The sequence below is a fragment of the Mustela nigripes genome, chromosome 5, assembly GCF_022355385.1.
Source record: "Mustela nigripes isolate SB6536 chromosome 5, MUSNIG.SB6536, whole genome shotgun sequence".
Classification (NCBI taxonomy): domain Eukaryota; kingdom Metazoa; phylum Chordata; class Mammalia; order Carnivora; family Mustelidae; genus Mustela; species Mustela nigripes.
The window spans coordinates 24,579,000-24,592,090 of record NC_081561.1 but is presented as its reverse complement, the minus strand read 5'-3'; the positions used below and the strand labels follow the sequence as shown (position 1 = coordinate 24,592,090).

At 45.6% G+C, this 13,091-nt stretch overlaps 2 long non-coding RNA genes and 3 other non-coding genes across 5 annotated transcripts; 3 read left to right on the top strand and 2 right to left on the bottom strand.

The window, feature by feature from the left end:
• Nucleotides 1-202: 202 nt before the first annotated feature.
• On the top strand, nt 203-275 carry TRNAV-CAC (transfer RNA valine (anticodon CAC)). The gene has a single exon. It is a non-coding gene; the product is annotated as a tRNA-Val (tRNA).
• A 3,055-nt stretch (nt 276-3,330) lies between these two features.
• On the top strand, nt 3,331-3,404 carry TRNAI-AAU (transfer RNA isoleucine (anticodon AAU)). The gene has a single exon. It is a non-coding gene; the product is annotated as a tRNA-Ile (tRNA).
• Nucleotides 3,405-3,507: 103 nt separating this feature from the next.
• Nucleotides 3,508-10,145, top strand: LOC132017678 (uncharacterized). Its single transcript, XR_009404364.1, has 3 exons — nt 3,508-4,148; nt 4,245-4,458; nt 7,635-10,145. It is a non-coding gene; the product is annotated as an uncharacterized LOC132017678 (long non-coding RNA).
• Nucleotides 4,959-12,958, bottom strand: LOC132017679 (uncharacterized). The gene is made up of 2 exons (XR_009404365.1): nt 12,708-12,958; nt 4,959-5,986 (listed from the first exon to the last, which is right to left on the bottom strand). It is a non-coding gene; the product is annotated as an uncharacterized LOC132017679 (long non-coding RNA).
• On the bottom strand, nt 9,862-9,935 carry TRNAT-AGU (transfer RNA threonine (anticodon AGU)). Its single transcript has one exon. It is a non-coding gene; the product is annotated as a tRNA-Thr (tRNA).
• Nucleotides 12,959-13,091: the final 133 nt, after the last annotated feature.

Here is a 13,091-nt window from a genome sequence, read left to right as displayed (position 1 = left end):
GCAAGAACTGGGGCCCCGGGTGAAGCCTGCGCTCGGTTATGAGGGTTTTCTTTCTGTGTGAGTAGAAAGGAAGGGGAGAAACGCAGCGCGACGACCAGCCCCCGAGCCGGCCTGGAGTCAGTGCGCCCGGGCCCTGTGGACGCAAACCACCTTAGAGACGCGCGCGGGGTCAGAGGTACCGAAGCGACCGCCGCGACCCAGCGTTTCCGTAGTGTAGTGGTTATCACGTTCGCCTCACACGCGAAAGGTCCCCGGTTCGAAACCGGGCGGAAACAGCCGCCGGTTTGTTTGTTTTTCCTGAAATGCACTTAACTTGGTTTCAGAGATTCTAGAGATTGGAACTTCTCTCTGCAAACCACGGGAAATGTCAAGTCGTCGCCCTTCCTGTTTGTTAGAAACGAGTTTTCCTGAGAGCCCTGCGCTGCGGGTCCCGGGCCCTTGGGCGGCGGGGGAGGAGCGGGGACAAGGGGAGGGAAGCGGGACGCAGGGAGGATCACTGTCTTGGGGTCGGGTCTCCACGGAAGGCGCCTGCCCGCCCCCAAGCCGAGTGGCAGGGACCCCAGCCGCCAGCCCCTGTTTCTTGGCAGGCACAGATGTTCACCCCCGATGCGCTGACCCCGGCGCCGGGGAGCAGGTGCTGCGGGGGCGCCGAGGGGGCGCGCGCTTCTCGGGGGCTCGGAGCGCGGCCCGGGGCGCGGGCGGCAGCAGGGGGGACCGCGGCCCTCACGCGGCCCCTGGAGCGGGGGACTCTTCCCTCCCGCCGCTCCGCTCCCCGCGCGCAGCTGCTTCTGCCCCGGCTTCTTTCCCCGCTGCCCCGGGCTCTGGGGGACGAGGCAGCCCGCGCCCCCTCGCGGTGGGAAGGGCGCCCTGCAGCTCTCCGCGCGCTTCTCCCGGGCCGTTCCCAGCACCGGCGAGCCGAGGGGGCTCGTGTCGCCCAGTCTTTAGAGGGCCAACCTAGGACACAGCCGTACCAGGTCAGAACAATCACGAAATGCAAAAAGAATGATTATACACATATGTATGGAAAACAGATGTTTACTTGAAATTGTATTATTCTATTTGCTGCTCTGTTGCTGAATACTGTTATTTAATAGAAACAATAGGACCAGGTTAAAGTAGCCTCGAGTAACTAACAGCAGGACTAATTGAACAAATAATATATGTGAGGAAATATAACACTCTTTTTATGTTTCTGTCCTCTGACGCAGAAACTTAAACTTCTTATTGTATATTTCGGTTTTGTAGACTACGTTATTGTGTCTGCATAAAGTACATACATGTAATATTTTTTCAAAACGAAAACAAATACAATAGGACAAATTAAACATATTACCTATATTTAATGACATGGGCTTTTTCTTCCTGTCCCATGATACTGTAGGATATTTTTACTTTGTGTTTCCATTTCCAGTAACATTTCAGTGAACTGCTGCAGCCCTCAGGACATTCTTCTTTTCTTTGATGCAGTGCTGAAGCCAAGACCAGTTATAGGTAAAATTCGCGTTGATACGCAGATCTGTTCCGTTCAAGCCCACATTACACTGTTCCTTGTGTCATTTCTGTGTGGTGATATCCGACATGCAGATCACCTGGCAGAGTTCTTTACGGAGAGCAGCTAGGCTGTTACCATATATATTTTAAGGGAACTAGCTTCAGTAGCAATTTTGGCCTGGAAATCTGGAAACTGCTTGGTTCAGTTGTGCGAAGTTGAAACAGTGTGTCCCTCTCAACCTACTGATTAAAGCAAGCCCATAGGCTTCAGAATATCAGGTTTCTGAACCCAGACTAAAGAATCAAAGGAAACTAAATTCCACAAGGAGGCCTTCATAGGATAAGAGAGGCCTCTGGTTGCCCTTATTCCTAGCAGAGGAGCAGACGGGCAAAGAAAGACAAACCTATGAAGACCCCATTAGAGTCTTCAACTGGAAGAAACTGGAAGAAACTCCAAGAGATTTTTAAGGTTTGTTGGTGGGCCTGCTTGACCCAAGCAGAGAATTCCATGCAGCCCAAACCACTGCTGATTGTCTCTGCGGAGGAGACTAAGTCAAAAGGGGCCTGAGGGAAAAGGCCACAAAGTGGAGAGAAATATTCATTGAGGCACCTGCAGGGGTAAGGCCGGTCCAAGGCATTTTGTATTCAACAGCCAAGAGCCAGCACTGAGAGCTGAGAGCAATCTCTCCAAGGCTCTCTGGAAGGAGAGGGATCTCCTGGCCGAAAAAAAATAGCCAAGCGAAGACTGGAGAGCAAAGAGGTTGCAAAGAGCCCGGCCCTTCAGCAGGAAAGCTCTCCCAGGGTTTGGAAAGCTAAGGGAGCTGCAGTAAAGTGCAAAGAGAAAAGGGACCGGAGAACAGAAAATCTGATTTTTCGGTTCACCTTCTACTGAATTTTTACTAGAGGACAAAGCAAGTGCCGACAGCTGTGAGTTCACACGCAGGGTGCCGACGCCAAGAAACGCACTAAATACAAGGAGCATGATCTCACAGCTTTTATTTTCACATTAAAAACCAAATTTATAGTGGCATAATGGAAAATAAGCAAATGAGTAGTTGATCTGCCTTGTCGAAAGACAAGAGCTCTCCTTTCTGCAAAAGAAAAAAAGGAGCGAAAAAGTGTCTTTCGAGTCTTGCTCAGATACACGTTTGTACAAAACCGGTCAGCGAACTTCAGAAGCCGCAAAGGGCACTGAGACGAGACATAGGAGGGTTGCAGCGCCAGGCAGAGAAAAGATAAAGGCCCCAACTCCAAACTCGCCTTGGTCTCGGCTTCTTTTGTCTCGGATTTAGAGCGTCTTAGTACATTTGGGACGGAGAGGGGTCAGGCGCTCTGGAGCCGGCAGACCCCCCAGTCCTCGAGCCCCGCCGAAGCCAGCCCTGTCCTCGAGCGCCACCACGCGTCCACAAGCCGCACTGCCACTCCAGATTCCCAGCGCCGCTCGCGATTCTGCCCGGGGCGAGCGCGGACCCGCGGAGGCCGGGCGGCGGGGGCTGCAGGGTCCAGGTCCCCAGGGTCCCGGCGAAGCTGACCTGCCCTGAACTGGCCCCAGGAGCGTGGAGCCAGCGCGGCGGCGGCCCCGCCCGGGTTGGGGCGGCTCCCAGTGCAGGAGAGGGAGCCCCGCAAGGGATTTCTAGCGCCGCTGCCGTCAGTTTGGGGTCTGTTTTCCCGGGAGGAAGCCCATCCCGCTCTGTCGGCGCCGGGAAGCCTCTTTTCTCTTTCTTTATAGAAAAAAAGGGCATTTCTCTTAACCTCTTAGCGGGGGGAGGGGCGGGAAATGTGAGCCGGGCTGGGCGGGCATGACTTTAACAAGTGTAAGTAGAAGGCCTTCCCCGAGGCGGCCGGTTAGCTCAGTTGGTTAGAGCGTGGTGCTAATAACGCCAAGGTCGCGGGTTCGATCCCCGTACGGGCCATGTGCGCAGTCTTTTCCCTTTTCTGTCCGCCACGTCCGCGTGGACTCTGCGGCCTCCCTCCCAGCGACAGACAGCCCAGAGTCGCCGCTGCTGAGCGGTGAGTTCGGAAATTTCACTTTTTTGAAAAAAGAAATCGCGTCCGAGGGGCCAGAGAGGTGCTGCCTTTCGGGACGCGTCAGGGGGGTTACAGAATGCTCGCAGCTGTTGCGGCCCCGCGCAGGCTTCCGGAGGAGCCGCCGGCGCTGGGGCCGCGTTGCCGTTCCCGGGGTGGCGGGGCGCTTGCCGCCGCAGCCCCTTCTCTCCTCGCGTCGGGGCACTGTACCCGCTCGCCGCCTGGTTCCGCGCCGCGCACGGCGCGTTAGAACATTTACGAACTCCGGTCCCAGCCCCGCGGTTCGGCGTCTCCGTCTACGCGGGGCGGACGCGGTGGGGGCGGGGAGCCTCGGGCCGCCCCGGGTCCTAGCGCCCGCCGCGTTCTGCCCCCGGCATCTTCCGGGGCCTCTGCCACCCGCTGCTCGTTGGCCCGCGCACGACCTCGCAGGCTGCCAGCGCGCTCTGCTCTTCCTCCTGTTTCAGAGTCTGGGGTACCACCAAAGTGGCATTAGCCGCACTGATTACGTAATAACGTGAGCAATGTCTCAAGCGCGGTGCGGGCGATGTGGGAGATGCTCAGTGCATCCGAGAAAGCGGGGGCTTCGCCGGTGTGCTCAGTGCTGCGCCCTTCACGTCGAGAGCAGTGCCGAGGTCAGAGTGAAAGGCTGAGAAACCTATTTTAAAAATTAATAAAGGATACCTACTTCTCCATGGTATATTAACTACTATACTCCGATTTTGTGCAAGGACTCGACAGGCCTTTGCTGACCTCGAGGATGAAGGGCAGCTCCGCCACGGGTTGCGGAAACGCGCTGGAACCCGAGCGTGACCGCTCGCTGACAGCCTGCCAGGACGTCTCAGCCGCACACCTGCCGCGAGGAACCGGGCCTGCCACACCTTCCTGCCTGCCGGATGAGCCCCTGGGTTTTGTTTTTCTTGGATGAGGTCATAGCTTCACGTGGTAGGTAACTAAATGGGTGTGTCCCCAGCCTGAACCTTTTTCACCCGTCACTGCTCACCACCGTCTCCCAGATGTAACTCCTATTCTGAGTTTCACGCGTATGCTCCCTGATGTCCTTATGCGTGGAGATGTAAATATGAATATAAATGCCCTTTCCAGTTACCCAAAATGTCACATTGTACACGCTATTTTGCATCGTGCTCTTTTCACTTGAGGTATCTTGGAAGTATGGGTTGATCAGCATACATCGAGTTCTCAAACAGCATACTTATATAGTATATATATAGAAACAGAGCCCATTTTCAGTTGAACTGGTCCAGCTAGCCAGAAGTTGAAGCTGAACTTTTGAATCCATTTTACCCCTGACGCATGAAGTATACAAGTAGGGCTGGCGAGAGGGCAGGAACAGGGCGCCTTTAATTTTCTGTTATAATGTGAATAAAACACTTTCTCTGAATTTCCAATAGTACTAAAGTAGCAGCGCCAAAACACACTGTTGATCAAAGGAAATTATGTATAGATTTATTCAAAGGCAATTTTCAAAAAAAGGTAAAACTAGGACTCACAGAGAACAAAAATGAGCCTGTTGTTAGACAATAAGATATTTTCAATTGTTTTAGCTCACAAAAGCGAAGTCTATCAAATTGTTACAACTCACAGCATAGACTGAGGAAAGAGAAAGAGCTTCTTTGTAGATCTAGAAGATAGAACTCTGTAACAGCATCAACAATATTCCAGACAAACAGACAATATCCCAGTCACCTCTCAGTCAGTCCTCTGTTATTCTTGCTCCCCCAGATCTTGAGTTAACAATTATAAGGGTAAATGGAAATTATTTTATCTGATTATATAGCGAAAGTGCCCTTCTTCTACCCCCCCCCCCCCACCTCCTTCCTTGCAGTGTTTCTTGGATATGTAGTGAATCTGAGTCCTGACTCCAGGCTTTGGAATAGAGATCAATGTCTCTATGGATGAAGTCCGGTCTTCAATTTTTACCATGCAGAGTATCTCTAAGGTTGTGAGCCAAATAACCTCTAGGTATATAAGAATGTACCTCCAGAATTAGGTCAGGACGCTCTCAGGAGATTGATGGGAGACTCACAAGGTGCAGCCCTTTGCTTCTCAAGGAGATAAAGAGAAGTCAATATTCTTTCTTCAGCTTTGCTGTAAACAATGAGTCAGTGTTTATACTTTTGTCATCACTTTGGTGATACCCTAAATACATGTAAATACGGTAAATACTTCATTACGTGTCTTCTCTTTCTTCTATATATAAGGAAGCATCTTTCTGCTGGTGGGGTCATTTTCTTTCCCCACCACAGTTTCATGAACCCACATGCTTCTTGAGCAGAATTCTGGAAATCCAGACTCAGTAGGATGGTTATGGTCTTAAAGCTGTTGAAGCCACACCATCAGGAGTGTGTAAGCAAGCGAATCTGGCATAGTCATCTTTTCCTAAGAAGCTTTGAGATGGTCTCTTTGTTGGAGATGAAGCTGATCGCAAGTCCTTTCCCAACAAAATAACTGTCTAGGGGGATGACAAAAGATTTTAAATGTTGTGATTGATTTATTACTTATGATTTTCCAAGGCGAAAGGGCTGATGAGAATTCATAACAACCTTAATGCCACTAACAAGGAATTCTGGTTGTTTCTGTGACATGCAAAACAACATAACAAAGCCAATCCAAAATAAGTTCTAGATAAAATAGTTGTAGACATAATGACCTATCATATTTTCAAAGAAGATAGAAAACACTGCATTTAATTTATAGAAATGGATAAACATAATTTCCACAGAGAAAAAGTCTTGAAACGGACATATGCTAATCCTGAGACATCCTATGCCACAAACGTACAAGTCACATAGTAGGAATATAAAAGGACGATGTCCACAGTATGAAGCAAAGAGGCTTGGTAAGTCGGGATTAGGTTCTACATATTTATACATTAGAGACTTATTAATAATAAGTGATGTAAGTCCCCAATTAAAACTCAGTAGCCCAGAAGATGCTAGATTCAAATTAAAGAAGTGAAGTTGCGACTGAGTTTACATAAAAGAAATTGCTGGGATTATGACTGATTACACTCTACCCCTGTTGTCTATTATCAACCAAACAACACCAGGAATTTATATGTTGATAGAAACATCTCATGGACAGTAAGAGCAATGATGAATCTCCGGGAATTTCCCATTTGATGTAAAGCTTCTGCAATATTTATATTAACATCTTATCCATGCAAATTTGACTTAGGGAAGACTAAGCCTTTCTCCTTCTCTTCTCTTCTCTTCCCTCCTTCTTCTTCTTCTGATTTTCAAGTCTTCTTGTGCAACTTAGCTATAGTGACATATCAGATAGCCGTGGTTCTTTCCAGCATCTCTCTTTTTGCAGGATTTTCTAGGTACCTCCCAGGAAGTCTCAAAGACAGTGGTAGGTGGAAAAGATATCTTGAAAGTTTTATTGTACATTTAGGATTTCATTTGGAGAGGACAAAAATTAAAAGTTGTCAGGCCATTTGAACACTCAGGAGAAGAATCAGATCATGGTTACTGGAGAAAACACTTGGCTACTTGTTTCAAAGTTACAGTAAAACATTTTAAAATAAGCATGGAAGGTAACATGATTGTCAAGAACTGTAGCTCATTCCTATATGAGGGAACTTTGTTGTCTCAAATGATTAAAGACAGCACAGTCAGCATAAACTAAAAAAGGTTATCTCTAAAATACAGAATATTTGCTCTCCAAGAAGGGAAGACCAAAAAGGACCCTGTCATATTATGGGGAAGGCAAGAAGCAGTAAACCAAATAAACATCAAGACACATCAAAACGAAGCAAACTTTCCTAGATTTTAATACAGTTCATGGCTTTTAAAACTCAGGTATTATAAATGAGGATGAATAAATAAGGTTTTCAAATTCTGTCCTTTGTTATGCTCTTCCCCATCCTGGAACACTTTGGCACTGTACTTCAGGACTGGCTTCAGGAATCTACAAGGTTGGAACTAATTCCATACTATTACCAAGCTGTCCCCAACATGGGTTGTGTTCCCCTTTGTTATTGTCAAATGAGTTAATCAGTAGCGATTGTAATCACTTGTGTTGGAATTGTTTGTAACAGAATAAGCATTCCAAGTTTGTAATTTAGGTACTTAAATCTCTGATTTAAGTTTATTCAGTTGTTTACAGGGCTTTTCAACAGCAGCTTTCCAGTGTAAAGGATCCTTGGAATACCAAAATTCTGGCTATTGCCCCAGATGAGTGGACTGGCCCATCGAAGCATAAAAGAAAGGAACAGGAGACTCTTGAGATGTAAGAGAAATAATCTGTCTGTTCCAGCACGTACAGAAATAGATAAACCAACCATTAACAACCATATTTCACGATTTGATTTATAAATCTATTTAAAACCCTAGGCAACTGCTTATAAACTGCCAGACAGACTTATTTTCATATATTTTTCCTGTTGTGTGCAGCATTTTTATTTGTTTATTTTGATCTGCCGGTCTTGTTTTCTTGAATTTGTTTTAGTCATTATCTTTCTAGGGATATTTCATGTCAGCCCACTATAGAAAAAAAATCTTTACTGAAACCATTATCTTGCAAAACTTATATGTTCTGTCATTTCTCCTAACTTCCTTCCTCCCCTTCCTAAGTTTGGCCAAAGACATAGGAGAGAGGACTCAGCTTTTTTATCCATCACGCAGGCTGCGGGGGCCAGGGTGGTGGTCTGGGGATATATTAATAATGGTATTAATTATGGAGGAGCCTCCCTTTCATCTGTTGCGAGTTTGGGGCAACCGGCAGTGTTATGGAGGCAAATTTGGTTCTTGGTTGTTCGCTTCATGATTTAGACAAGGATTGACAGGTACTGATAGCATATGTGTTCCTCCCTGATGGAGCTTTTTGTAGGTAGAGGGCAGGAATAACACTTTAATATATGATCTATAGGTCTAATGGTATTTTCAACCTTCCCTGGATTTAGTTTCTGCTGAGAGAGAATACTGCAGTATTAAAGTTACATGAGGCCTGTAACTGATAGGGGAAGAAAGATGATCTGCCTGCCTTCTGCCTTTCTGAGATCTTAGCTGAAACCCCTGTAAGGAAAGACGAAGAAGAGGAAAACAAACTGAATTTGTTAACACATTTACCAGGTAAAGGTGGGAGACACCCCAGGAAAGACAGGTAACTGTCCACGTGGCTCGGAAGTCCAGGTCGTGTAGCACCTTTAACAACGGACTATAAATTGGTGGTGAAATGATGGAACAAAGGAAGGCAGAATCAGGCCAAGGAAGGGCAAAGATAAAAGTTAGTAAAGTTCCGTGATTTCATTTCCAGGAAAACAGGCTCTGAAGTTGTCTCTGGGGATTAACCTTTGTCTTTTCAGGTAGACAGGGAAGGCGGGACCTCTGTGTAAACCCCTGTCCTGCTTCTAGGCAGGTTGGGGGTGGGGCAGAGAACTTTTTGGGAATCTGGTTCTTCTCACTTGCTTTCAGCTCACAATACATCTGTATACCAAAGTGGCAGATTTGGATGGTATTGTCTGACGCCCTTCATCACCATCTTTCTGTTCACATCCCTTTGGAAGTTGGAAGGGGCAGAACAGCTAGGAATAAAAGGAAGATGAAACCAAGTTTACTCTGGAGTGTAGGTGGGATTTCAGGCATGGGGCAGGACCAGGTTATAGTCAGTGATTCTCAAGGAACTCCAGTCATAACCTTTGAAATCTCTTTGCATAAGATGGAAGAGCCCAGTGCGTGGGGTGGGGTAGTGCTACACATATGTTTTAGCTTATGAACTAAGATATCACCGAAGATTCTACAGTCCATTTGTGATTTATTTCTTCAAAATGTCATTGAGCCCCAGTCTTGTCCTTCAAACTCAGTGGCTTGTCTGATGCACAAGGATGACAGCTCTTAGGGTTGCCCAAAACCAGAACGGTGAGAGTGTAAGTGTCCCACGCGCTCCCTTACTTGTCCTCATAAACCATGAGTCTGACTCAAACCGGACTCCATAGCTTATTACTTCTTGGTCTGACCCTGACAACCAGACTCCGTCATTGAGCTGAAAATGTTGGTCATCACAGAATCAGAGACTGGAGACTGAACTTCCAAGACAGAGTGTGAGACATTGCTTTCTATCACCTAACGGCAAGAGAACTGGTGCTCGGGGCCTAACCTGGACTTCCCTATCGTCAGCAAAGCCATTGCTTTGACCACCTACAGAAATGTGACTCATTTTCCCTTCATCCCAACCCTCATGATGGGATGCAATTGCCTCGCAAGAGACTCTCCCCCGTTGGTATAACAATTGAACATAGGCTTTACCTACCATATAAATTCTTCAAGGCCTCTCCAACATATTCCAGGGCAAGGACACCGTTGAAAATAGAAAACGAAACAAAGAAGGCCCCGCTGGGATTCGAACCCAGGATCTCCTGTTTACTAGACAGGCGCTTTGACCAGCTAAGCCACAGAGCCCCTTTTTGCATTTATGTTCAGTTATATCATATTTATACCATCTTCTGTGAAATGTAGCAGTTTGCCAGAAATTTACTTGATTTTGTGGCAAAGGGAAGATAGCTGTGTTTCTGAGATTTTACTAAAACAGAAACTTCAACATTTAAGAAATGCATTCTTCAATGCAAGGTTTTAAAAATTCCAAATTAAAAAAAAAAAAAAAAAAAAAAAGGGTTAAATTCCCATTTTATGGTGACTATTGCCATCTAGAGGAAATATTGGATATTGCAGCACCTTTTAATTTGGTTTCTGCTTTAATTCACTCATTTTGTCCACAAATGTGTGCTTTCCTTATACAATTTGTAATCTAGACGGAGGTAAAGAAAGCAAGTGTAAATAATCCACCCTAACCCCCCCCCCAACAAAACAATGACGTAACCACTACCGCCAGGTTACACACCTACAGTGCCACCTTCTGAGCTAGTTTATTGTATTTGAACAAGACTATCATGCTTCCTTCCATTTTATCTAATTTGGCTCAAGAAAGCGAGCAGAGATGGGGACACGTGGACGCAGAGATTTTCAGCCACCCTGCTTCCAACTTGGCCAAACCAGACAATGTCATGCCCTTTCTCTCAAGGATGGCTTGGAGCTCCACAGATGTGTGGCTCAGCATGGAGTTCCACAGGAGGAAACTTCAGGCACAGTCTAGTTCTGTTTGTGGACCTGCTGGGTTAAAACGGACTTGATGTCTGTCTTCATCAAGACAGAAAAACTGAGTGGAGGATACAGAGAAGCCAGAAGAAAACTGGGGTGAGAAATCACATGGGAGATTACCCTGGGACAGATCCTCCATAAACCTGCCTTCCTCTGGAACATCTCTGGCTTTTCCAGTCTACCCTGTATCTGACCTAGTTGCCTTTCTTAACACCTTAACACCTCAAGATTGATGCGTTCCCTTTGTTCCCACGTCCTGCTGCCATACTTCTCTTTATATAAGCTAATCTGTTTATTGTACATCGTTTCAATATGTATGTTTTGTAAAATTGACATCGCATGGACATATATTATAAATTTATATAAATGGTATATATTTTTATGTCTTTTAAAATTATGACTTCAAGAGCCATCAAAATTATCCCATGTCTACCTAAATCATGGCTCCTAACTGCTATATAAAATCCCATGGTGGGTACTCACAATGTGTTTTCTCTCTTCTGTCCCAATGGTGCACTCACAGGTTGCCTCCACTGTCTCCAATTCCAAATAACACCACCTTTTCACCCACCCCCTTTATGTCTGTGTTTGCAAATTTCACTGGGATGTAGGAGTGGAATGGCTAATTAATCCCAGTCTCCAGGCCACACTCCCCCTGTCCACACAGCCTTGTCACAGCTTGACCCTTTTCAGCTTTCTACTTTGTAATCTAACATGTGTAATGAGTCTCATCACTGTTTTTTGTTTTTTTTAAATTTGCATTTATGGTTTCTAAAGACTCTGAGCATCTGTTTATGTGTCTGTTCCCTACTGGCACTCCATCTTAATGACATTGACTCTTTTCTTATAATGAGCCCATGTTCTTATTGAGGTTGGTTTGTCTTTCACATTGATGCACAGGGGATATATTGTGTACCGTGGTCATTGGGCTACTGTGAATTTTAGGTCTTGCAATATTATCTCCCAATGTGTTACCTGTCTGTTGACTTGTCAGTGGAGGAACTTAATGACAGATCCTTGATTTTGTTAAGGATTCCTCTCTTCCACCCCAGGGTTTGTACTTTTATAGTTATGCTTAAAGGGTCTTTCTCTGTTATTAAGTTAAAAAATGTTCTCTCTAAAAAACAAAAGCTGTGTACATTTTCTTTTTCACATTTGAGATGTTGATCGATCTAGTATTGAGTATCAATCTAGATAATATCTAGATTATCCATCTAGATAAGCGTGTTTGTTTTTTATATGACAATCTATTAAAACTGTATCTTCTGGTTCTCAAAGCTTTGGTTTGGTAAGGGTCTCCAAGATGTGTGGTTGCTTGTGTGGTGGCCTTTTCACATTTTCATGCAATTACATATTTAATAAAATCATACATTTTTCCTATCATAATATCTATCTGCAAGGTCAGGGAGAATCCAGTTCTTTCCTAATACCCCATACAAATCATCAAATGTAAAGAATATATTTTAATAAAACAATTGCCCAAATTATATTCTACAAATTTCCCATCAGATAACCTTCCCTAGATTGGTTTTTTGTTTATATTCTTATAAGCCTGGGCCTATGTTTCATGGTCCTATAAAGTCAATTCTAGGTTCCCCAAACTACAAACAAATATTTCGTTTCTTCCAAGAAAGATATGAGAAGACAGATTCTAAGTTGCTGTGATGGATGAATGGGCAAGGTGCTGAACTTCAAGTTTGCAGGAGTCCAATCCTTGCTTGTGGCAAATAATCTGTTAATTTGTCATCTTCAATATGAACTGCAAACCCCTCTTGGTTCCAGAAAACCTATGAATTTCTGTTTTGCACTGAGACAATTTGATTATTTTTCTCTCTCCTATAATCCTGCACCTTACCACCAGAGCTTGGGAACCAAATCCTACAAGGCCATGTTTAATAGGTACACTATTGGCTCTACCATGGTCTTAGCCCACCATGGATTTGGCATAACTGCCCAAGTCCATCCATTTCTAAGTCTACTGGAATTTTATCCTAAGCTAAAATGTAAAGTGAGAAGACCTTGGGTGACACAAAAGGGTTATGTGGCCCATGACCTCCTGGGCCTAGTGGTACTCACCAGTGACTTGACTTTCCAAAGGCTCCTCACTCTTCACTAAGGCTCCGGAGAACAGGGCCCAGAGTTTGAAGGAGACGGTCAGACCCATACGGTGTCCGAGGAAGGAGGAGAGAGAGAGAGATTGTGTAAAGGAGGTAAAATTTCTCTTCTACGCTTTTAGCATTTCTGGCTGGGCCTAAAAATTAAACGGACATCAAGCAGATTAATAGGAGAAACACACAGACATTTCATTAAGTAATTTTTACATAGATGGGCGGCCCTCACAGGATAAACAAAGGCTCAAAGAAGCAGTTAGAGCTCCCTGCCTACTCAGTAGGTCGAACCAATCGGGTGAAACCGGACAAGACAAAGCGGGGGGGGGGGGGGGGGGGGCATTTAACTGTG